The following is a 25632-nucleotide window of genomic DNA, read 5'->3' on the forward strand; positions in this document are numbered from 1 at the left end:
ACAAGAATAGACAAACTTACAGGGCACATCCTACGACACATCATTGGAACAATAGCAGAAGGAGCTGCTGAGGGAAGGAATCGGCGGGCGCGACCAAGGATATCATACATGATACAGATCATGAATGACGTTGGATGTAACACATTCGTGGAAATGCAGAGGAAGGCAGACAAAAGAGAGGAATGACGCTCTGCTGGAAACCAGCGTCAGGGTTGAACACTAAAAGAAGAAGGTACTTAGCTGAGTAATCCGTAGTAAATTGTGTTCTTACAGTCTAATGAATTAAGCACAGGCAAATGACGTGTATTAATTATTAATAATAAATTGCAGTTATGAGCGGAGATCTTGAACGATAAAATTTGTAAATATTTGCAAAGTAATGCAAGAGGTAGGGCGCAGGTTTAAACTCGCACAATTTTAATAGTTTTTTTCAGAAATAAAGCAGTATTACTAAGAAATGGTGATCCCACGGAATATACATAAAGAAGTTAAGGACTGACTGCAGAGTGCACGAGACGTGACAGCAAACACATGGGCCAGAGAGCGGACTGCAGCGCAAGAACTGAATTCGACCGAAATGGCAACGATGTGAAGTGCGGGTGCACGGCCAGGCGAAGCGATAGTAAACGGAATACGAAAATTTCTTGCTGGCTTCCAACAGGTACGAGAATACCGGCACCAGGCCGTAATGTAATAAAGTAATATTAACTTTTAATTTTCATCTCGAAAAACTAAAGTACTTAATTAACGTTTTTTTTACTTTTTTCGATTGTACCACGTTATCACTGGCCTCCCACATTTAGATTGAAATGCTACGATAACGTGGTGCGCAGATTACAGCTGAAAGTCGCATTTCATTTGGTAGTTTCATTTTTACTCAATGTATTTTGCTTTTACCAGAGAGTGAAAGTTACGTTTCCAATACTTTCCTGTCTCTACAATTCTGAGCTTCTACTGATCGAAATAGCTCTTTGAGCAGCCTCTTTGCATGCGAACTAAGACATTTTCCGCAGCTTTGGGAGGATGGTTCGTCTATTAGCCAACGGGAAGTCTTTCCAAGTTTGAACGACGAGGTCTGCCGTGTCTGAACGTGCTTGCGCCATTCTTGTTCTGACTCTCACCTGTTGGAATTGCTGCTGCCGCATTTCATCAACATCAGTTCTAGAGTGTACAGTCACATTACTGTGACCTCTTATCGAAAGCCTGGATCAGCACCTCTTGCGAGACGAATAGAAGGAGGGCCACTGAGGTTTTGGAAGACATCTACAGGACTGTGGAGCCATGCCAACTCCCAGTGACGTGGCCAGCTCCGCTGGGTTTCTCGTAGAGATCCATGACGCGAACAGCACGATATAGGTATTCTCTCCGATTGTCCATATGGTTTAAGGGGAGCTAGAACTGAAAAATTTTTCACGTTTTCGGAATTTATCTCATAAAATTTGCAATTTTCCGAATAAAAATATATAACGTTTCATTAGAACTACTGACAGCCTTGGGAGAGCCAGTCCTGACAAAACTCTACCATCTGGTGAGCGAGATGTACGAGATAGGTGAAATACCCTCAAACTTCAATAAGAATATAATAATTTCAATCCCAAAGAAATCAGGTGTTGACAGATGTGAAATTACCGATTACAGATTACAAGCCACGGCTGCAAACTACTAACACGAATTCTTTCCACACGAATGGAAAAACTGATAGAAGCCGACCTCGGGGAAGATGAGTTCAAAATCTGAAGGTGGCTGGGTTAAAATACAGGGAGCGAAAGGCTATTTATAATTTGTACAGAAACCAGATGGCAATTATAACAGTCGAGGGACATTAAAGGGGAAGCAGCGGTTGGGAAGAGAGTGAGACAGCGTTGTAGCCTATCCCCAATGTTATTCAATCTGTATATTGAGAAGAAATAAAAACTTTAAGGTTCGCCGATGACATTGTAATTCTGTCAGAGACAGAAAAGTACCGGGAAGAGCAGCTGAACGGAATGGACACTGCCTTGAAAGAAGAATATAAGATGAACATCAACAAATGCAAAACGAGGATAATGGAATGTAGCCGAATTAAATCGGGTGATTGCGGGAGTTTGATTAGGAAATGAGCCACTTAAAGTAGTAGATGAGTTTTGTTATTTGGGGAGCAAAATAACTCATGATGGTTGAAGTAGAGAGGATATAAAATGTAGACTGGCAATGGCAAGGAAAGCATTTCCGAAGAAGAGAAATTTTTTAACATCGAGTATAGATTTAAGCCTCAGGAAGTCGTTTCTGAATGTATTTGCCTGGAGTGTAGCCATGCATGGAAGCGAAACGTGGACGATAAATAGTTTGGACAAGAAGAGAATACAATCTTTCGAAATGTGGTGCTACAAAAGTATGCTGAAGAATACATGGGTAGAGGAGGTATTGAATAGAATTGGTGAGAAGAGAAATTTGTGACACAACTTAACTAGAAGAAGGGATCGGTTGGTAGGACATATTCTGAGGCATCAAGGGATCACCAGTTTAGTATCGGAGTGCAGCGTGGAGGATAAAAATCATAGAGGGAGACCAAGAGATGAATACACTAAGCAGATTCAGAAGGATGTAGGTTGCAGTAGGTACTGGGAGATGAAGAGGCTTGCACAGGATAGAGTAGCATGGAGAGCTGCATCAAACCAGTCTCAGGACTGAAGACCACAACAACAACATCACTTATGAAGTCACGTGAGAACTTTTTTCTTTTTTTTTTGGTGTGTGGATTACTGTCTTATAACGGTTCAATTGAAACGTCCCCTTAGAAAAATTTATGAATTACTGTGCTGGAAAACCTCTTACGTTATTTTCTTTTCAAACAGCTGATCAAAACTGCACGTACTCAGACGTTACTGTCTTTACTTACTCTGCTCAACACTAAACTGACACACAATATTTTTGGCGCAACGCAATCTGACTTTCAACAATCCCTACAAAAGAATGGCCCTGACCAACATTAACCTATACCTTTCATGAATCACTTACCTCACAAAAATCTTTGTTACTCTAACTACTGCAATACAGCGAGAGCCAATACTGCCAGCTAAATAAAAGATTCTAACTACTGAAGGCAATAACAACTGATAGGCATAGTTAGCAAATGAAAGATTTTGATAGAGAACAAACAATGTATTTACCTTAATAGTGTTCAAAAGTCAAAATATATATATCCGTTCATGACATCCAGTCTTACAAATTTACTGTCTCTGATGGACACACGTCCAGATCATCCTCTCTCAAAACTCCGCCATTTCTCCCCCCACATCCACCACTGCTGGCGGCTCACCTCCAACTGCGAAACGCTACGCGCTGTTAACAGCCAACTGCCCAACACTACAATAGCAAATTGCAACAATGCAAACCAGCCACAGACTGCACATAGCACAGTCAGTGATTTTCAGCGTTCGTGCTGGACGTCCAGACCGCGTGAGACGACGCTTCATCCAGTCCCAAACATGCTCAATGGGGGACAGATCCGGTGATCTTGCTGGCCAGGGTAGTTGACTTACACCTTCTAGAGCACGTTGGGTGGCACGGGATACATGCGGACGTGCATTGTCCTGTTGGAACAGCAAGTTCCCTTGCCGGTCTAGGAATGGTAGAACGATCGGTTCGATGACGGTTTGGATGTACCGTGCACTATTCAGTGTCACCTCGACGATCACCAGAGGTGTACGGCCAGTGTAGGAGAACGCTCCCCACACCATGATGCCGGGTGTTGGCCCTGTGTGCCTCGGTCGTATGCAGTCCTGATTGTGGCGCTCACCTGCACGGCGCCAAACACGCATACGACCATCATTGGCACCAAGGCAGAAGCGACTCTCATCGCTGAAGACCACACGTCTCCATTCGTCCCTCCACTCACGCCTGTCGCGACACCACTGGAGGCGGGCTGCACGATGTTGGGGCGTGAGCGGAAGACGGCTAACGGAGTGTGGGACCGTAGCCCAGCTTCATGGAGACGGTTGCGAATGGTCCTCGCCGATACCCCAGGAGCAACAGTGTCCCTAATTTGCTGGGAAGTGGCGGTGCGGTCCCCTACGGCACTGCTTAGGATCCTACGGTCTTGGCGTGCATCCGTGCGTCGCTGCGGTCCGGTTCCAGGTCGACCATTGGCGACAACATCGATGTACTGTGGAGACCTCACGCCCAACGTGTTGAGCAATTCGGCGGTACGTCCACCCGGCCTCCCGCATGCCCACTATACGCCCTCGCTCGAAGTCCGTCAACTGCACATACGGTTCACGTCCACGCTGTCGTGGCATGCTACCAGTGTTAAAGACTGCGATGGAGCTCCGTATGCCATGGCAAACTGGCTGACACTGATGGCGGCAGTGCACAAATGCTGCGCAGCTAGCGCCATTCGACGGCCAACACCGCGGTTCCTGGTGTGTCCGCTGTGCCGTGCGTGTGATCATTGCATGTACAGCCCTCTCGCAGTGTCCGGAGCAAGTATGGTGAGTCTGACACACCGGTGTCAATGTGTTCTTTTTTCCATTTCCAGGAGTGTACATTATGGTGCACGGTGCTTCTAAGTGACTAACAATTAAAAATGAAGCATATATTAAGTGAGTTACAGACTTTTGAAACTTTAGAAGCTGTTACTGAAAATTTACATTTTCCGTTGCATTTTTCCCTAAATGTCAGAAACCACTTCGAGTACAGTATTCAATTTTTTAGTGAGTAATAACATATATATCCTCAGTTTACTGAACTAAAAGAACAACATAAAGTTAAATATAATTAAAATTACTTAGGATAACGTACAAAGAAGTACACATAATTTTAACCGTGTAATTACAAAATTGTATTTCCATAGCCGCGGCTGAAGTGGAATTCTTGTAGTTCAGTAGACTCAGAACATACAGTTTAACGTCCTGTAAAAGTTTCATGTCAATGGCTACAGTGGTTCCTGAAATACAGGCAAGCCAAGTCACTAAGTTTAACATTGTCAGGGGAGGCGTTCCAACTCCTCTTAAATCTGTGGTGTTTGCTGGCCAGGGGACCGGTAAACTTTTCTTGGTGCTCTTCGAACCACGCACGCACATTGCGATCTGTGCGACACGTTGCGTTGTCCTGGTGGTAGACGCCACCAAGGAAAGACAAACTGCATTCCTACAGGCGGACATGGTTCCCAACGATATTTACATACTTGTGTTGATATACTGTTCCTTTCAGAATGACGAGATTACTCAGGGATTGCTACAAAAACATTCCCCAGGCGAAAACGCTCCCTCCTATGGGCTGCGCTGTAGAGACAGTTGTTGCATGGTCTTGACTTTCAGACTCTTCCCGTCGCTGGAGCATTAAACGTAATTCACCTGAAAAGTCCACCTGTCACCCGCCGTGGACATCCAGTTGCGGTTTTGGAGCGCAAATTTGCAGCCTTTGTATCCGATGAACAACAGTCGGAATAGTTGTCTGAACCAAGCGCCTGCTATTGAGGCTCATCTGCAGCAACGTTCACTGAACAGCCGTTGAGAAGACACTGTCGACAGCCTCTTGGCTCACCTGGACGGTCAGTTGCTGAACAGTTTCGCTTCTGTTCGCCCGCACACACATGTCCACAGCCGTCGTTCACTCCTGACATCTATGGCCCGTGGTACGCCACAGTTGCGTCCGGGTTTGGATAGCGCCGTTTTAAACACGGCGGCGCGCGAACAGTTTACGTACTTAGCCGTTTCGGAAGTGTTTCCACCTTTGGCCCGAAAGTCAATGATATGCCGTTTTGGACGACAGAGAAATCGCCCAGTTTGCACATTACGACAATGACTGCACCGTTTTCCGCGTCCCCCAGTACGCCTTATATACTCTCCACTGTTGGTGCTGCCACCCGCCGTCTGCAAGTGATTATTGCACGTTGACGTCGCACATAGGAGGCAGCCATAGTAATGTGACTGACCATATCTGCGTCGGAAGGAAGAGAGGTTTTGTCTGGTGCGGATGTTAGCTGCTTCAGATACTCTTCAGTGATGAAGAAATTGAATGAGATCATTTGAACTGATCGCCGCCGTGAATAGTGGACTGAGCCATGTATCGACTCGTGCTACGTCTTGTGTTTAGATTGCATTGATTTTCCTTTTCTTCCCCTGACATGTTTGTTTGATATGTTGTCTCTCATTAAGTGGCTGCTTGGTTGTCTTTTCCCTCTGCTATCGATTTCTGCGTTTTTGCTTCCGGGAAACTGCTATGGAGGAAGTGAGATCTTTGACCGGTTGTAACCTCGTGTGATGGCGCTGAAGTAGGGGCGTGGCGCTCGGAAAGTGTGGTGGACACGGGAGGGCAGTGTGGCTCTCCAGCGCGAAGCAGCCGTGGTCGGTTGTACCGAGTCGCCACGTGATGTGTGTCGGCTGTGTGTAACGAGCGGGTCGAGTTGACGGAAGAGCTCCCCGTGTGTTGGCTGTATACAGAATCGCCCCGCGAGTAGTTTCTGTTCATTTAGCCTCGGTGGGACGTTAACAGGCTTCTTTAAATTCGCCGTTTCAACACTGGAGTTTAAAAGGAGACACCCAACATGAAGGAGCAGTCACTACCCGTCAACGTTGCAGAGAAAACGTGAAGTCCGGTGACAGAGTGTGTTGTCGCGTGACCGTGGCGTGTCGGGTACGCTGGCGACGCGTGCGCGGTCGGATGTGTGGATCCTTGCCATAGGAGGTCATGTACTGGCTGTTCGAGCATAATTGCAAGTTAAGCTCGTGGACGGTTTAATCATTAAGTAATAATTTTGTGTAACCAGTGTCTGTTCTGCCTTGTGGCCTCCGGCGACCGGGTTTCCTGTCGCCGGCACCGGTGTTATTGAAGCAGTGATCTTTCCTCCTCCTCTCGTTACTGTCCGATGGGAGGTGTAGTTTTGGCAGTTTAATTGTTTCGCTATTTTGTCGTGGGTTATGAGTAAATTCATGCTTCTTGTTGGTTGATCATGTGGTCGCTCATTCTGGACTGTGTGGTGTAACGTTTGCTTGCACGAGGTTAGCTCTAATTGTGTCAGCAAGTTAAGCCATCTTATAACAAGTTTTCGCTGACTAAAAGTCGGTGCAGTGACCAGCCTGAGAGTGGCAATTGTGTTTACGGGCGTATTTAAATTGGTCAGTATTCTGTATAGCCTGAGCATTCCTGAGTGGGTGATTTGTGGCCGCCTTACACGGGTCCGTCATATCTGTTATGTTCTAATGATATTCCAGCACACTTTTCTTTAAATTTTCTTAAATTCTTCCAAGTTTGTAAATTCCTTTTATTGCCATTAATCGTGTGTTTGATGGAAACTGTTTAATTCTTTTTAATGGTGGCGTCGGTAGCTTCACTACCTCTCCGTACTTCATTGACAAAGTTCTGTATTTGCTTTAGTAGCCTGTTTACTAATGCTCTTTAAATTGTTTTAAATTGTTGTATTTGCTATAAACTACTTGATTGCCGTTAGCGGCGTGTTTAAAAGGCTGTTTATGGCTGTACTGCTAGTTTCTGTAAAATACGAATAAAACATTTGTGAAAATCTCAAATCGACTGTAGACTACTAGAAGTTTGGCCCCGTTTCCCAACTTGTGGTGTGGCTTGTAGTAGCCGTAACCACTGGGTGTGTCATAGACAAATGGCCAGATTAGTTTGTGAGTGCATTTACATTGAGCTACTTCACATATCCTACAGTGATGAAGAAATTGTATGAGATCATTTCAATTGATTGCCATCGTGAATATCAGACAAATGGCCAGATTAGTTCGTGAGTGTATTTACATTTCTACACAATTTACTTTCTATTACTCTGGCTTCTGGCTTGCGGTAGTTTGGACCCTCGCATGTAGCTCATTTCTGGTTAAATGGAAGCTGATTACAGGGGTGAATATTACCGTTTACAAACTATCGTGCTGAAGATTGAAAGTTATCATTTCCTGAAATCTGAAAAGAGTTCTTCTTTTGTTTAAAGTTAGGTTCTCGGAACATGTCCTTACAATTACGCTTTCGTATTCAAAGCCGTGTGAATCCACGTCGGCTTGCAATTAAATTGGATCCTTTTGTTAATCATAAATAGTAATTAATGCGACGCTTTTGTGAAATATTTCCGCCGAAACCAAGTAATCTGTGTTGTTTTCTTTGTCATACTGTGGCGCGTTGCCTCGCCGTCATCTTCCTATTACTTCACAATGCACACTGCCTCGCGTAAGTATTCTGATGCAACAGAAACAGTTTTCCTGATTCAGGTCTGCAGTTGCACGCCACTAGTAAGAAGCTGCTTTTGTGTAGGTTTCAGATTCATAAATGTAAGTCGTCAGTTATGTACGGATGAGTGTTACGTTCTAAATTTATTGCGGAGCGAGCTGACACGTTAGTATAATGCAGCAGCGTGATTCAAAAGTAAATGTAGGGCCTACACAGTTCGTGGGAGTAATGTATGGATCAACACAAGAGTGAAACGTTGAATGAAGTTTTGCCCGCAACTGCTTTTCTTCCGAGTTACGATGCATAACGTCATTTGTGATGGGCATTACATCGTGGGCTTGCATAGGCTTTTGGTGTGTCGCCGTTGAATCTATTTCAGTGCCCAGTACCGGCAGAGTTCTTCTTTTCTCTTAAAAACTTCTCTACACACATTATTGAGTTACTCATGTTTTTGTCACGTTATCCTTGATTTATGGAAAATTTTCATGCATTCAGTTGGTGGACGGTTTCGTCTCCAGTAAGACAACCCCGACATTCATTGTGGGCTGTTACTCAAGTCACGTCTCCTCCATCAGCTGACGTTTTTATTTGCGCGATGCAACAGACCACCAGGAATGTGTCTTGCGTTAGCTTGCTAGCCGAGATAGGGCTACACTCACTTTGAGTGGCAGACTGCAGTGAATGTCTGCGAATGATTTATCTAAGATAAAACCGGTCTCATGCTGCACCCCCCCCCCTTTCCCCCCCCCCCCCCCCCCCCCCCCCCCCCCACACACACACACAAAACAGTGGAGCCGCGGAAAACAGGGCTCCTGAATAATACGGCCACTATTAGTAGTAGATAAACGTGCTCTAGACAGGAATTTATTAACAGGACGGGACTCCTAATGTGTTGTTACTAGCTTGTGGAAGATGTACGGATGGGGGAGATAGGATGGTCTATATCTACGTATTTACGGTGTACAAACGAAAGGTGGCGAACAGTGAAAAAGGCAAATAATACTAATAAATATATTTACAGAATCCAATGGTCTACCCACTAAGATATATTATGACTGAGTACATGAACACCTTATAACAGTCTCTGTGGATCCAAACTGCAGGTATACGCTTCAGGACGAACACATTACAATAGCTGCCCTCATGGGCAACGTTCAAGTGAAGGCAGGCTTCAGCACATTTCCTCATCGAGGCCTGAGCACGTATGTGAGCGAAGCAGACACGGCCGGGGCATCACGCTAGCGAGGATATGGGCTGCATATGGGGAGATCCACTGAGATGGACGACTTTGACAAAAGGCAGACTATTGTTACTCAGAGCCAGGGAACGAGGGTCTAGAAAACGGCGAACCTGGTCGAATGTTGACGCAAGGAAAGAGAGGAAAGCAGTGGAACTACCGCTAGAGGCGAAATGGTTTCGAAGTCCACGTCACGGAACGTGGAGTTCGGAGACTTGTCTGCTCTGTAAACTAGGACAGATGGCTGGCTACGAAGTCTTTCGCGACGTATTTCTTGAATAAAAACCTCTCGGTGTACATGCCGCGTCAAGGCTAAAACTGACAGTTTTAGCCTTGACGACGACCATGGAGGTAGTGGTCGAAAGCTTTGAGTTTTATCCTAAATTCACGCGGCATGTACACCGAGTGATCTTTATTCAGGACAGATGGCTATCTGTGGCATATCTGCCGAAACAGTACAATGCCGGTGCACGAACAAGGGTTTCGGAGCACACCGTTCATCGTAAGTTGTCGAAAATGGAGATCCGCAGCAGACCACTCCCATGTGTTCACATGTTGACCCAAAGACATCGTCAGTTACGTACGATTCGAGTGGACACGGGACCATCGGGATTCGACCGTCGGTCAATGGAAATTTGTCGAGTCTTCGGGTGAACCACACTTTTGCTACACTAGGTCGATCGTCGTCTCCACAAGCGTCATCGAGGTGAACGGCGGCTCGAAACGTGCAGTGTTATGCTGCCGGAGGCATTCTCCCGCGCTTTCATGGGACCTGTCGTAGTCATCGAAGACACGCTGACAGCTGCCAACTTTGCATCTCTTTACACCTGATGACTTCCCTGACGGCGATGTTGTCGTTGTCCGTGTATCGGAACCAGAACCGTGTTCCAGTTCTTTGAGAAACATTATAGTAAACTCACGCTAATGTCTCGGCGACCAAATTCGCCAGATGTAAGTCCTATGGTTCCCATCTGGGTCGCTACCATCGCGTGCGCAAATCAGCGGCCCGCTTCTACGCTAAGTACATTACCTGCGCGTAGACGTCCAGAGACACATGCCTCCACAAACCTACCAACAAAGTGTCTGATCCCTGATAGGCAGAATCAGTATTTCGTTCCAAAGACTGACAAACAGGCCATTAAGCATTGGACATAATGTTTTAGTACAACAGTGTATGACACACACATAATTTCATCTCATTTAAATTTTATAGCACTGAAAGACCTAAGTCGAAACAAGGCCCCCGGAGTAGACAACATTCTATTAGAAATACCGACAGCCTCGGGAGAGCCAGTCCTGACAAAACTCTACCATCTGGTAAGCATGATGTATGAGACAGGCGAAATACCCTCAGACTTCAAGAAGACTATAATAATTCCAATCCCAAAGAAAGCAGGTGTTGACAGATGTGAAAATTACCGAACTATCAGTTTAATAAGTCACTCCTGCAAAATACTAACGCAAATTCTTTACAGACGAATCGAAAAACTGGTGAAGTCGACCTCGGGGAGGATCAGTTTGGATTCCGTAGAAATATGGGAACACCTGAGGCAATACTGACCCTACGACTTATCTTAGAAGCTAGATTAAGGAAGGGCAAACCTACGTTTCTAGCATTTGTAGACTTAGAGAAAGCTTTTGACAATGTTGACTGGAATACTCTCTTGCAAATTCTGAAGGTGGCAGGGGTAAAACACAGGAAGCGAAAGGCTATTTACAATTTGTACAGAAACCAGATGGCAGTTGTAAGAGTAGAGGGACAGCGGTTGGGAAGGGAGTGAGACAGGGTTGTAGCCTCTCTCTGATGTTGTTCAATCTGTATATTGAGCAAGCAGTAAAGGAAACAAAAGAAAAATTCGGAGTCGGTATTAAAATCCAAGGAGAAGAAATAAAAACTTTGAGTTTCGCCGATTACATAGTAATTCTGTCACAGGCAGCAAAGGACTTGGAAGACCAGTTGAATGGAATGGACAGTGTCTTGAAAGGCGGATATAAGATGGACATCAACAAAAGCAATACGAGGATAATGGAATGTTGTCGAATGAAGTCGGGTGATGCTGAGGGAATTAGGTTAGAAAATTAGACACTTAAAGTAATAAAGGAGTTTTGCTATTTGCGGAGCGAAATAACTGATGATGGTCGAAGTAGAGAGGATATCAAATGTAGACTGGCAATGGCAAGGAAAGCGTTTCTGAAGAAGAGAAATTTGTTAACATCGAGTATAGATTTAAGTGTAAGGAAGCCGTTTCTGAAAGTATTTGTAAGGAGTGTAGCCATGTATGGAAGTGAAACATAGACGATAAATAGTTTGGACAAGATGAGATTAGAAGCTTTCGAAATGTGGGGCTACAGAAGAATGCTGAAGATTAGATGGGTAGATCACATAACAAATGAGGAGGTATTGGACAGAATTGGAGAGAAGAAAGATTTGTGGCACAACCTGACTAGAAGAACGGACCGGTTGGTAGGACATGTTCTGAGGCATTAAGGGATGACAAATTTAGCATTGGAGGGCAGCATGGAGGGTAAACATTGTAGAGCGAGACCAAGCGATGAATACACTAAGCAGATTCAGAAGGATGTAGATTGCAGTAGGTACTGGGAGATGAAGGACTTTGCACAGGATAGAGTAGCATGTACAGCTGCATCAAACCAGTCTCAGGACTGAAGACCACCACAACAACAACAACAACAACAACAACACTCTAAGAACAACACATACACCTACGCCGTGATTTACCTTAATCACTCCAAGCATGCCGGGGGTATGGTTCCTTTGAAAGGGCAAGTGGAGCATGGAGGAGTTCTACCTTAACTGCACCTCCAGTAGGGTTTACAACAGTGTTCGACTATTATGGGTGCAGATGAATGGGAGGGGCAGAGAGGACAATGTAACGAGCAAATAATCCTAATAAACACAGGTCCGGAAGCCAATGGTTTCCCTGACACCACGTTTGCACAAATGCAGTCGTACCAGTGTTACTAAACAGAGCAAGCTGGAACTTCCCAACCGCTATAATTCCATTCCTACTAATAGTAGGTTTTTTACTAAATTTTTACTTTTTTCTCCAGGATCTACAAAGTATTTGTGTAACATATAATCGATTTTGTCAGAATCGTTCATATGGCTCTGAACACTATGGGACTTAACGTTAGTCCCCTAGAACTTAGAACTACACTATTGGCCATTAAAATTGCTTCACCACGAAGATGACGTGCTACAGACGCGAAAATTAACCGACATGAAGAAGATGTTCTGATATGCAAATGATTAGCTTTTCAGAGCATTCACACAAGGTTGGCTACGGTGGCGACCCCTGCAACGTGCTGACACGGGGAAAGTTTCCAACAGATTTCTCATCCAGAACCTGCAGTTGAGCGGCGTTGCCTGGTGAAACATTGTGATGCCTCGTGTAAGGAGGAGAAATGCGTACCATCACGTTTCCGACTTTGATAAAAGTCGGATTGTAGCCTATCGCGATTGCGGTTTCTCGTATCGCGACACTGCTGCTCGCGTTGGTCGAGATCCAATGACTGTTAGCAGAATATGGAATCGATGGGTTCAGCAGGGTAATACGGATCGCCGTGCTGGATCCCAACGGCCTCGTATCACTAGCAGTCGAGATGACTGGCATCTTATCTGCATGGCTGTAACGGATCGTTCAGCAACGTCTCGATCCCTGAGTCAACAGATGGGGACGTTTGGAAGACAACAACCATCTGCACGAACAGTTTGACGACGTCTGCAGCAGCATGGACTATTAGCTCTGAGACCATGGCTGCGGCTACCCTTGACGCTGCATCAGAGACAGGAGCGCCTGCGATGCTGTACTCAACGAGGAACCTGGGTTCGCGAATGGTATATCGTCATTTTTTCGGAGGAATCGACGTTCTGTTTACAGCATCACGATGATCGCATCCTTGTTTGGTGACATCGCGGTTAACGCACATTGGAACCGTGTATTCGTCATCGCCATACTGGCGTATTACACGGCGTGATGGTATGGGGTGCCATTGGTTACACGTCTCGGTCACCTCTTGTTCGCATTGACGGCACTTTGAATAATGGACGTTACATTTGAGATGTGTTACGACCCGTGGCTCTACCCTTCACTCGATCCCTGCGAAACCCTACATTTCAGCAGGATAATGTACGACCGGAAGTTGTAGGTCCTGTACGGGCCTTTCTGGACACAGAAGATGTTCGACTGCTGCCCTGGCCAGCACATTCTCCAGATCTGTCACCAACTGATAACGTCTGGTCAATGGTGGCAAAGCAACTGGCTCGTCATAATACGCCAGTGACTGATCTTGATGAACTGTGGTATCGTGTTGAAGCTGCATGGGCAGCTGTATGTGTACACGGCATCCAAGCTCTGTTTGACTCAGTGCCCAGGCGTGTCAGGGCCGTTATTACGGCCAGAGGTGGTCGTTCTGGGTACTGATTTCTCAGGATCTGTGCACCCAAATTGCGTGAAAATGTAATCATATGTCAGTTCTAATATAATATATTTGTCCAATGAATACCCGTTTATCATGTGCGTTTCTTGTTGGTGTAGCAATTTTAATGGCCAGTAGTGTATCACTGAATCAGGTTTTAACAGAGAGTGCGACACGTCAAACTGTACCCAAGTTCAGTGCCGCTTTATAAGGCACATTTAATAAATGTTACTGTTTATTTGTTACTGTATTGCCACGTACCTCTTCTAGTGCCGCCGTCTCAAACAAGTGATTTACTGGTGAGCGTGCAATTCGGCCATCCACACAGTCAGATGACAAAAGTCGTGCGATACCTCCTAATATCGTATCGGGCCTCCTTTTGCCGAGCATAGAGTAGCAATGCGACGTGGCGTGGACTCAACAAGTTGTTATAATCCTCCTGCAGAAATACTGAGCCACGCTGCCTCTATAGCTGTCCATAATTGCGAAAGTGTTGCCGATGCAGAACTTCTGTGTACGAACTGACCTCTCTATTATGTCCACTAGGTAAGTGGTGAGATCCATACCAGGCGATGTAGGTGACCCCGTCACTCGCTCGAACTGTCCAGAATGTTCTTGAAACCAACTGAGGCCCGGTGATGTGGCTCACTGTCATCCATAAAAGTTCCATCGTTGTCTGGGAACATGAGATCCACGAATGGCTGCAAATGGCCAGCAATCGGTCCATTCCACGTAAACCCAGGCCACCCCGTTACGGAGCCACCGCCAGCTTGCACAGTGCCTCGTTGACAACCTGGATCCGTGGCTTTGTGGTGTGTGCTCCACACTCTCTAACCCTACCATCAGCGCTCGCCAACTGCAGTCGGCACTCGTCTGACGGCATCACGATATTCCACTGCTCTAGATGTAGTCACGAGCCCAGGAGAGGCACTGCAGTCGCCCGCTCTGCTGCCACAGCCCAGTAACGCCAGATTTCGCCACACGTTCGCCGTACGTCCCACACTGATTTCTGCAGTTATTTGCCGCAGTGTTGCTTGTCTGTTAGCACTGACAACTCTACGCCGCTGCCCTCGATTGTAAGAGGTCCGAGATTAAGGAATTTGTTGCTAGCGCCCTCGAGCAGATGTAATTTCGATGGATTGCTCGCGCTGCCTGCGATATGTAAGCTATAAGAGAACCTCAGACCAGACAGCAGTGTTGTCAGCAGTAGGAACTGAGTAGCAGTAGGAGTAAGTAGTAGCGAACAGTCTGGTGTATCGAGTTGGCTGGGCCGGTCGTGGGGAGCGACGGCGGTGCCTGAGCGATGTTCAAATGGTTCAAATGGCTCTGAGCACTATGGGACTTAACATCTTAGGTCATCAGTCCCCTAGACTTAGAACTACTTAAACCTAACTAACCTAAGGACATCACACACAACCATGCCCGAGGCAGGATTCGAACCTGCGACCGTAGCAGTCCCGCGGTTCCGGACTGCAGTGCCTAGAACCGCTCGGCCACCGCGGTTCGGCCTGAGCGATGTAGTATAAGGTAAAAGTAGCCTCGCGCATATGTACTGTTCTTATATCCACTCCCATGCAAATGTTTAAAAAATCTCTTAATAACAATCATACTCATAAAAAGTAATTTTTGACAATCATTCATTTCAATTTAAAGAATTTACTAATTTCTCCAATCCTTGGTAATCCCAATTATTGAAAAGAAAAATCAGTTGTTTCTTTTTATACATGACAAATCTATCGGCCAGCATTGCACTGAGCTGCGCCAGAAAAATTTCTTATAGGAGCAGATATATACACGTTATCCGGCGACCTTATTGAGGTAAGAATTTTCTATTTATTCAGAATGATCTTTCAGGGCGATGACGCAGCACTGCTGACATCCAGAATTTACCAGTTTATATTCACAGTCAGTTATTGAAAGGTTATAAGTGAGTCACAATTTTTTTTAATTGAGAGATTGGTCTCATTATATTACTGGGAGGCTACGCCAAATGTCAATGTTATAGTTATATTTTTTTTACTGTTGGGAGGTTTCGGAACTTTTCAGTTGGGAGGTTACACTAAATGTGAATATTATTGATATTCTTTTATTGTGGGGAGGTTACACGTTCGTTAAAGTGAAGGCCGTCGGCCGCTGCGCTCTCCATGCCGAGAGGTAATGCTTGGAACCTGATGAGCTCGGCACAGTCCTGACACAGTACATATCGAAATATTGAATTCCGCAATAATTTCCGAAATGTGACGTCCCGTGTGTGTAGTTCGAACTACCATTGCGCGTTCAGCGCCTGTTAATTCCCGTCGTGCGTCCATTATCAAGTCGGAAACCTTTCCATTTGAACCATCTGAGTACAAATGACAGCTCAACCAATGCATTGGCATTTGTATACCTCGCGTGCTCGATATTACCGCCATCTGTATACGTAAATATCGCTGTCCCATGGCTATTGTCACATCAGTGTAAGCTACTACACCAGTAAAACCACTATATGTACTAGCATTCAGCTAGAACATCCCGACAATCCGCAAAGTAGTTATTAGATATATGGAGAATCAGCGTCACTGCAGTTGACGTTTAGTAGCTAATGCAATACTTTCTTTTCTGAAAGATGGTTGGTTTTGTTCAGGATTCCGGAAGACGATATTATACCCACTGTTCTGGCTACAAACCCCTGCCTTTTGATTAGGCTGTCTTATGCCACCTTCCTGGGAAGACCTACTTGTTCCCACGGTGTCACTCTACTGGTTGGCGTCGAAGCGAATGTCTTACCGCGGAGTGCATCCTTTATTGGGGCAAAAAGAAGTCGGAAGGTGCGGGGTCCTGGCTGTAGGGTGGGTGAGGAACAACAGTCCAGTGAAGAAGGCGAAATTCACCGTGCTCTTCGCCTCAAAAATGGAAATGAAATTATTTATTCAACTTCCTGAGCGTAGCAGAATACATTTCACAGTTGATCGTTGCTGCACATCGAACAAAGTAACGCCTTCAGAGTGCCATACGACCATCGCCATAACTTTTTCTGCTGAGAGTGCGGCTTTGGATTTTTTCTTCGCTTGGGTCTTTTTCTTCGGTGGGGAGTAGAAGAGGCGCCACTCCATAGATTTCCAGTTTGTTTCCGGTGACCCCATATTTCATTGCCAGTTACGGTGTTCGACAAAAATTGCCACGATGAGCCTCTTAACGCGCAAGCAACTCCGCACTGATGGTCCTTTGTAGCCCCCTATGGTCTTCCGTTAGGCGCAAGGAACCCAGCGACCACTCAATACCCCCACTGGTGGACGAATGTGCCAGCACAACCAACAGGGACGTCCGGTTGAGCAGCTAGGTGTTTGACTGTAGTCCGTCGATCACCTCGAATAAGTGTCCGTACGTCCCAACATTCCGTGAGTCACAGCTGGATGCGGCCGGCCAGCACGCGAGAGATGGGACATGTTTGCGCGACCTTGACAGTCACCTCGTCCAACGACTCGCCGTGTTTTTGTTCACAGGCTATTAATATACGACACGCTCGGTAAATAAATGTCGTGTGACGAGGACCTCCCGTCGGGTAGACCGTTCGCTGAGTACAAGTCTTTCGATCTGATGGTTGGTTAGGACAATACAACGCCCAGTCCATGAGCGAAGAAAATCGCTGACCCAGCCAGGAATCGAACCCGGGCCCTCAGGATTGACATCATGTCGCGCTGACGACTCAGCTACCGGGGCCAGACACATGCTCTGGTTGACCGCCAATAGAAACGCAGTGACAGCTCTCTCCTTGGAAAGCGCCTCCTTTCCAGAGGTATAGCACTTCATGATGGTTCAAATGGCTCTCAGCACTATGGGACTTAACATGTAACGTCATCAGTCCCTTAGAACGTAGTACTACTTAAACCTAACTAACCTAAGTACATCAGGAGACAGGATTCGAACCTGCGACTGTAGCGGTCGCGCGGTTCTAGACTGAAGCGCCTACAACCGCTCGGCCACTACCGCCGGCGCACTTCATGAATCTGGAGGCTGAAGCAGGAATAATCTACTAAGTCCCTCTATAAATTCCGCATTTTTCGAACCGAAATTGGCAGAACAAAAATGCATTGCATTACTCTTATTTTGCAACTCCCCTCCCCCCCCCCCCCCCCGCCACGCTATACATTTCCTTTTTATTGCGGTCAAAATAAAATTACGATTTCATCTACATGTATACTCCGCAAGCCACCCAACGGTGTGTGGCGGAGGGCACTTTACGTGCCACTGTCATTACCTCCCTTTTCTGTTCCAGTCGCGTATGGTTCGCGGGAAGAACGACTGACGGAAAGCCTCCGTGCGCGCTCGAATCTCTCTGATTTTACGTTCGTGATCTCCTCGGGAGGTATAAGTAGGGGGAAGCAATATATTCGATACCTCATCCAGAAACGCACCCTCTCGAAATCTGGCGAGCAAGCTACACCGCGATGCAGAGCGCCTTTCTTGCAGAGTCTGCCACTCGAGTTTGCTAAACATCTCCGTAACGCTATCACGGTTACCAAATAACTCTGTGACGAAACGCGCCGCTCTTCTTTGGATCTTCTCTACCTCCTCCGTCAACCCGCTCTGGTACGGATCCCACACTGATGAGCAATACTCAAGTATAGGTCGAACGAATGTTTTGTAAGCCACCTCCTTTCTAAGGACTCTCCCAATGAATCTCAACCTGATACCCGCCTTACCAACAATTAATTTCATATGATCCTTCCACTTCAAATCGTTCCGTACGCATAGTCCCAGATATTTTACAGAAGTAACTGCTACCAGTGTTTGTTCCGCTATGATATAATCATACAGTAAAAGATCCTTCTTTCTATGTATTCGCAATAAGTTACATTTGTCTATGTTAAGGGTCAGTTGCCACTCACTGCATCAAGTGCCTATCCGCTGCGGATCTTCCTGCATTTCGTTGCAGTTTTCTAATGCTGCAACTTCTCTGTATACTATAGCATCATCCGCGAAAAGTCGCATGGAACTTCCGACGCTATCTACTAGGTCACTTATATACACTCCTGGAAATGGAAAAAAGAACACATTGACACCGGTGTGTCAGACCCACCATACTTGCTCCGGACACTGCGAGAGGGCTGTACAAGCAATGATCACACGCACGGCACAGAGGACACAGTACCGCGGTGTTGGCCGTCGAATGGCGCTAGCTGCGCAGCATTTGTGCACTGCTGCCGTCAGTGTCAGCCAGTTTGCCGTGGCATACGGAGCTCCATCGCAGTCTTTAACACTGGTAGCATGCCGCGACAGCGTGGACGTGAACCGTATGTGCAGTTGACGGACTTTGAGCGAGGACGTATAGTGGGCATGCGGGAGGCCGGGTGGACGTACCGCCGAATTGCTCAACACGTGGGGCGTGAGGTCTCCACAGTACATCGATGTTGTCGCCAGTGGTCGGAGGAAGGTGCACGTGCCCGTCGACCTGGGACCGGACCGCAGCGACGCACGGATGCACGCCAAGACCGTAGGATCCTACGCAGTGCCGTAGGGGACCGCACCGCCACTTCCCAGCAAATTAGGGACACTGTTGCTCCTGGGGTATCGGCGAGGACCATTCGCAACCGTCTCCATGAAGCTGGGCTACGGTCCCGCACACCGTTAGGCCGTCTTCCGCTCACGCCCCAACATCGTGCAACCCGCCTCCAGTGGTGTCGCGACAGGCGTGAATGGAGGGACGAATGGAGACGTGTCGTCTTCAGCGATGAGAGTCGCTTCTGCCTTGGTGCCAATGATGGTCGTATGCGTGTTTGGCGCCGTGCAGGTGAGCGCCACAATCAGGACTGCATACGACCGAGGCACACAGGGCCAACACCCGGCATCATGGTGTGGGGAGCGATCTCCTACACTGGCCGTACACCTCTGGTGATCGTCGAGGGGACACTGAATAGTGCACGGTACATCGAAATCGTCATCGAACCCATCGTTCTACCATTCCTAGACCGGCAAGGGAACTTGCTGTTCCAACAGGACAATGCACGTCCGCATGTATCCCGTGCCACCCAACGTGCTCTAGAAGGTGTAAGTCAACTACCCTGGCCAGCAAGATCTCCGGATCTGTCCCCCATTGAGCATGTTTGGGACTGGATGAAGCGTCGTCTCACGCGGTCTGGACGTCCAGCACGAACGCTGGTCCAACTGAGGCGCCAGGTGGAAATGGCATGGCAAGCCGTTCCACAGGACTACATCCAGCATCTCTACGATCGTCTCCATGGGAGAATAGCAGCCTGCATTGCTGCGAAAGGTGGATATACACTGTACTAGTGCCGACATTGTGCATGCTCTGCTGCCTGTGTCTATGTGCCTGTGGTTCTGTCAGTGTGATCATGTTATGTATCTGACCCCAGGAATGTGTCAATAAAGTTTCCCCTTCCTGGGACAATGAATTCACGGTGTTCTTATTTCAATTTCCAGGAGTGTATATTGTGAAGAGTTGTGTGCGTGGTTTCTTCTATTAATTCTTAAAATACATGTCTTCCATTGTTCGAAGTGGCTGTGATACCTCGTAGTGAGCAAAGCAGGCAAACAGTTTCCAGTAAGAATTAAAAGAACGACTGTTTACACTAAGTAAAACGAAGAAGAACACGTTGCCTAGCGAGCGCCACAGGTAAACTCGCCGTGGCGTCCTCGTAATTAGTCATTGGCAAACCTTATCACCTCACCAGGGACGTGGGCCGCACCGTTGACCACGCTCTGCCTCGTTAGTCCCTGCGTCTTTGCCACTCTGTACTCTGGTCAGGGTCGGCCTACACTCTCAACTAGCGCGTTTGCTTCGGGAATTCTGCACGTATGTAGATGCAGGAATCAACACTGTGGTTTCGCTAAGATTTCATACCGTCGCTCTGTAGCCTATCTAATCGTCATCAGCGATTACGATGTTATAATCATAGCATCCACGTTAAGCGCAGTACAGTGTGTGGTGGCATACGGTCCGCACGTAAAAAATAGTCAGCGTTCCTCTGTATGCCCGAGCGAGGTGTCGCATGCGCTGGTTAAGACGTTGGGCTCAAATCCGAGAAGAACGATATTCAAATCTGAGTCGCGCTATGCTTAGATGTAACATAGTTTCTAAGAAATTAACTAGTTGGATGAGACGTGGAATGTTTGTGCTGTGACTTACAGGATGAGGCAAAAGTCCGTTAACATTTCAAAATTCAATATTTTACGGAATAATGTAGGTAGAAAAGTAAAAACTGACAGACACGCTTCATATGATATAGTGTTTTACTGAAACCGAAACAAGTGCAGAAAATCACCAACAAGAATTGTTGTTGTTGATGTTGTTGTGGTCTTCAGTCCTGAGATTGGTTTGATGGATCTCTCCATGATACTCTATCCTGTGCAAGCTTCATCTCCCACTATCTACTGCAACCTACATCCTTCTGAATCTGTTTACTGTATTCATCTCTTGGTCTCCCTTTACGATTTTTACTCTCCACGCTGCCCTCCAATACCAAATTGGTGATCCCTTGATGCCTCAGAACATGTATTACCAACCGATCCCTTCTTCTAGTCAAGTTGTGCCACAAACTCCTCTTCTCCCCAATCCTGTTCAATACTTCCTCATTAGTTATGTGATCTACCCATCTAATCTTCAGCATTATTCTGTAGCACCACATTTCGAAAGCTTCTATTCTCTTCTTGTCTAAACTATTTACCGTCCATGTTTCACCTCCATACATGGCTAAACTCAATACAAAGACTTTCAGAAACAACTTCCTGACACTTAAATCTATACTGATGTTAACAAATGTGCACTGATGTTAACAAATTTCTCTTCTTCAGAAACGGTTTCCTTTCCATTGCCAGTCTACATTTTATATCCTCTCTACTTTGACCATCATCAATTATTTTGCTCCCCAAATAGCAAAACTCCTTTACTACTTTCAGTGTCTCATTTCCTAATGTAATACCTGCAGCATCACCCGACTTAATTCGACTACATTCCATTATCCTCGTTTTGCTTTTGTTGATGTTCATCTTATATCCTCCTTTCAAGACACTGTCCATTCCGTTCAACTGCTCTTCCAAGTCCTTTGCTGTCTCTGACAGAATTACAATGTCATCGGCGAACCTCAAAGTTTTTATTTCTTCTCCATGGATTTTAATACCTACTCCGAACTTTTCTTTTGTTTCCTTTACTGCTTGCTCAATATACAGATTGAATAGCATCGGGGAGAGGCTACAACCCTGTCTCACTCCCTTCCCAACCACTACTTCCCTTTCATAGCCCTCAACTCTTATAACTGCCATCTGCTTTCTGTACAAATTGTAAATAGCCTTTCGCTCCCTGTATTTTACCCCTGCCACCTTCAGAATTTGAAAGAGAGTATTCCAATCAACATTGTCAAAAGCTTTCTCCAAGCCTACAAATGCTAGAAACGTAGGTTTGCCTTTCCTTAATCTATTTTCTAAGAGAAGTCGTAGGGTCAGTATTGCCTCACGTGTTCCAACATTTCTACGGAATCCAAACTGATCTTCCGCGAGGTCGACTTTACCAGTTTTTCGATTCGTCTGGAAAGAATTAGCGTTAGGATTTTGCAGGTGTGACTTATTAAACTGATAGTTCGGTTATTTCCACATCTGTCAGCACTTGCTTTCTTTGGGATTGAAATTATTGTATTCTTCTTCAAGTCTGAGGGTATTTCGCCTGTCTCATACATCTTGCTCAGCAGATGGTAGAGTTTTCTCAGCACTGGCTCTCCCAAGGCCGTCAGTAGTTCTAATTGAATGTTGTCTACTCCCGGGGCCTTGTTTCGACTTAGGTCTTTCAGTGCTCTGTCAAACTCTTCGCGCAGTATCATATCTCCCATTTCATCTTCATCTACCTCCTCTTCCAAGAATTGGTTCTTAGCAATGATGATGTTCTGTATATAAATGCTCAACATGGCGCCCGACATTCGTCAACAATACCTGTAGTCAAGGGACAGTGTTGTGAACAGCACTGTACGACTTATCAGTAGGTAAGGTGAGCAATTGATGGTGTCTTTTAGCATTCCTAATGACGGAGACTTGTGATTTCAGGCAACCCCACAACTAATCCACGCGGATTGACGTTTGGGACCTGAGATACCAAGAATGACGGAAGTGGATGTTCAGGACGCGATTGTCACCAAATGATGTGCGCATGAGATCTTGCGCATGTGCAGCAGTTTAGGGGTGAGCGCTTTCCTGCATAAAAGTCAGACATTCTGCTTTGTGCTGTCCAGACTATAGTGCTTGGAATGCCAGTGCGACGAGCCGCTTCACGAGCGCCGACTTCACCGTGCGGAGACTAACCCGCTGAGATCTCCATTACTTCCTCAACTATCCGAGCACCATTACCCCACTACGGGGACGAACAGCCCATGGCCTTAAACCTTGTGATCATTATGCTTCATAGCGAAACTTGTCATAGGACGTTTAGCGTTCGAATATTCTTCTTATGGTGCTACGTTTGTAAAGCTGAAGTAGCGGATTCTGGATTCCTTTTCTGATAAAGTCAACATGACGCGATAGCTGGCGCCTCTGACTCCCTCTCTCACTACAGTTCATTTTATACACGATTCTCACTGACATGTCGCCGTTCAGTGCCCTCTATTGGCCAGTTTTTGCACTTTTTTTTAGTTTATATAAACCCCATGTCATTTCATGCAGGTCTGTCAATTTTTACCTCTCTACTTACACTATTCCGTGAATGAATGCAGTTTCGAATGTTAAAGCACTTTTGGGCCATCCTATATCACGGCACCGGACATGCCAATCGTATAAAAATCTGAGTACACAGTAAATTATACACAAACATCAAAAAAAAGTTTTGCATCAACCCGGTTCCCAGAACTCCTGAACATACACGTTGACTGTGGATATTGTCTCACACAGTCGCTTTGACTGTTCAGAGATGTCACTAAACCCGACCAAAGACGTAAACAACCATGCATGAGCAGCGCCTATTAGACGGACGGGGTTCGACAGCCGATCTGTTCCAGTCATTACCCTAGGAAGGAGGTACACGGCTCGTGTTGTCTGTAGCTCAATCATACCTAGACGTTCAATACCGTGGTTCAATCGTGTCCGCATTGTTACTCTGTGCCAGGAAGGCCTCTCTAGTGTCCAGGCATCTCGGTGCGAACCAAAGCGATGTTGTTCGGACATGGAGGAGGTACAGAGAAACAGAAACTGTCGATGACATGCCTCGCTCAGGCCGCCCAAGGGATAATACTGCAATGGATGACCGCTGCCTACGGATTATCGCTCGGAGGAACCCTGACAGCAACGCCACCTTCTTGAATAATTCTTTTCCTGCAGCCACAGGACGTCGTGTTAGGACTGAAACTGCGCAATTGGCTGCATGATGCAATGTATGGTTTTCATGAGCAAATAAAAGGGCGGAAATGATGTTTATGTTGATCTCTATTCCAATTTTCTTTTCGGATCTCTCGGAACCAAAGTGATGCAAAACTTTTTTCATGAGCTTATATATTATTAATTACTAATTGCCTCAAAAAATTGGAGTATTAGCGGAAAATTACACATATTAAGTTACTGTGAATGCTCAAAATATCAAGCAGTTAGTAATTAAGAATAAAAGATGTCTTTTAATTAAAACTTATGATTCAATATTTGATAATTAATATTTCAATTTGTTAATAAACATGGAATTTAAATAAAAGTACAAAAGATGTTTCTTGCAAGATTTGAATTGGCGACCTCATGATTACAAGACTAGTACATTACACTTTTCATTCAACATACACAAAAACTTAACACTTCAGTCTGTAAACCTGATACTGCATTTTGCTTACAAAACAGTTTACATATAACGAGTTCATACTGTGTTTTAAAACTCTACATTGTGTAGTGAAACAAATAGAAATTTAAATGTGACATAATAAGAGAAACAAATTCCAAACCATATTCTCATATTCAGAGTAGGCTGGTTACATAGAAAACGTAATTTGCACTTATTAACGTATCAGCCAGCTACCGGTGACTACGTTAATTAGTCTTAAGTCTTTGTGATTGGCAATGCTATTAAATATTATAATCTTCAAACATAATTTTTTTCGAGCGTTTTTTTTTTAAATATTGCATCATACTGCTCTAGTGAACAGATGTCTGGGCGCTGAGCTTCTAATCGTATATGTGGGAGAAAGCAGCGAGCCGTCTGTACTGTCCCCTAGTTAGAGGCGAGCGCGTTACGGTGTACAGTAAAACAGCGAGCGAGCGAGAAATGTTGTTCCTTTATCGCGAGCTAACGACTAGTTTATCTGTATACCTGAACGTTTTCTGTGCCTTACGCAGTTTGCACGCTTGCCTGATATGTGGGCATGTCCCAACAAACAGTGTAGTGAAATGTGTAGCCAGTGCAGAAAACATTTCAGTTTTATGCCTCCGGGATATAGAATATCGCTGAGAAGCTGGAAGAGGCAGTCTTGTCTCAGGCGAGGAAAGTGTAACTGACGTACTTACATAGCGCGTCGTCAGCAGGAGCGCAGCCAATCCGCTCAGCGCCGTTCAGTTGCCCGCGGGACGACAGCGCAGCGACTGCCGAAACAAGAGACGGCGCGGCGCGTTCGAGAGGCGTGTGGCGTGTGGCGTGTGCGGGCCAAGTTCCCACCCGCGGCGACGTGTGAGTGGTGGGTCTGCCGGCGTGTGCCCGGCAGAGGGAAAAGGTGCGTTGACGCAACAAGCAGCGGCTGTCATCGCCGATGAAACGCGCCGTGTAGTGCACTCAGTGTCGCGTTCCTGCCAGACAGCTCATTGTTCCAATGTCAACACACAGTTCCCGGTTTATGAAGAATCCA

General features: G+C 46.0%; 1 protein-coding gene across 2 annotated transcripts in view; it reads right to left on the reverse strand.

Annotated features, from left to right (window-relative positions):
* The window catches only part of LOC126293743 (carbonic anhydrase 2-like), a 252477-nt gene extending 227063 nt beyond the window's left edge, over positions 1–25414 (reverse strand). Inside the window, exon 1 of one of the 2 annotated variants that reach the window (XM_049987095.1) lies at positions 25298–25414. The gene's annotated coding sequence lies outside the window, so the exon portion shown is untranslated. The remainder of the gene's footprint in view (positions 1–25297) is intronic. The other variant, XM_049987096.1, reaches the window with a different exon arrangement.
* Positions 25415–25632: the final 218 nt, after the last annotated feature.

Source organism: Schistocerca gregaria, chromosome 10 (assembly GCF_023897955.1).
Source record: "Schistocerca gregaria isolate iqSchGreg1 chromosome 10, iqSchGreg1.2, whole genome shotgun sequence".
In the NCBI taxonomy this organism is placed as follows: domain Eukaryota; kingdom Metazoa; phylum Arthropoda; class Insecta; order Orthoptera; family Acrididae; genus Schistocerca; species Schistocerca gregaria.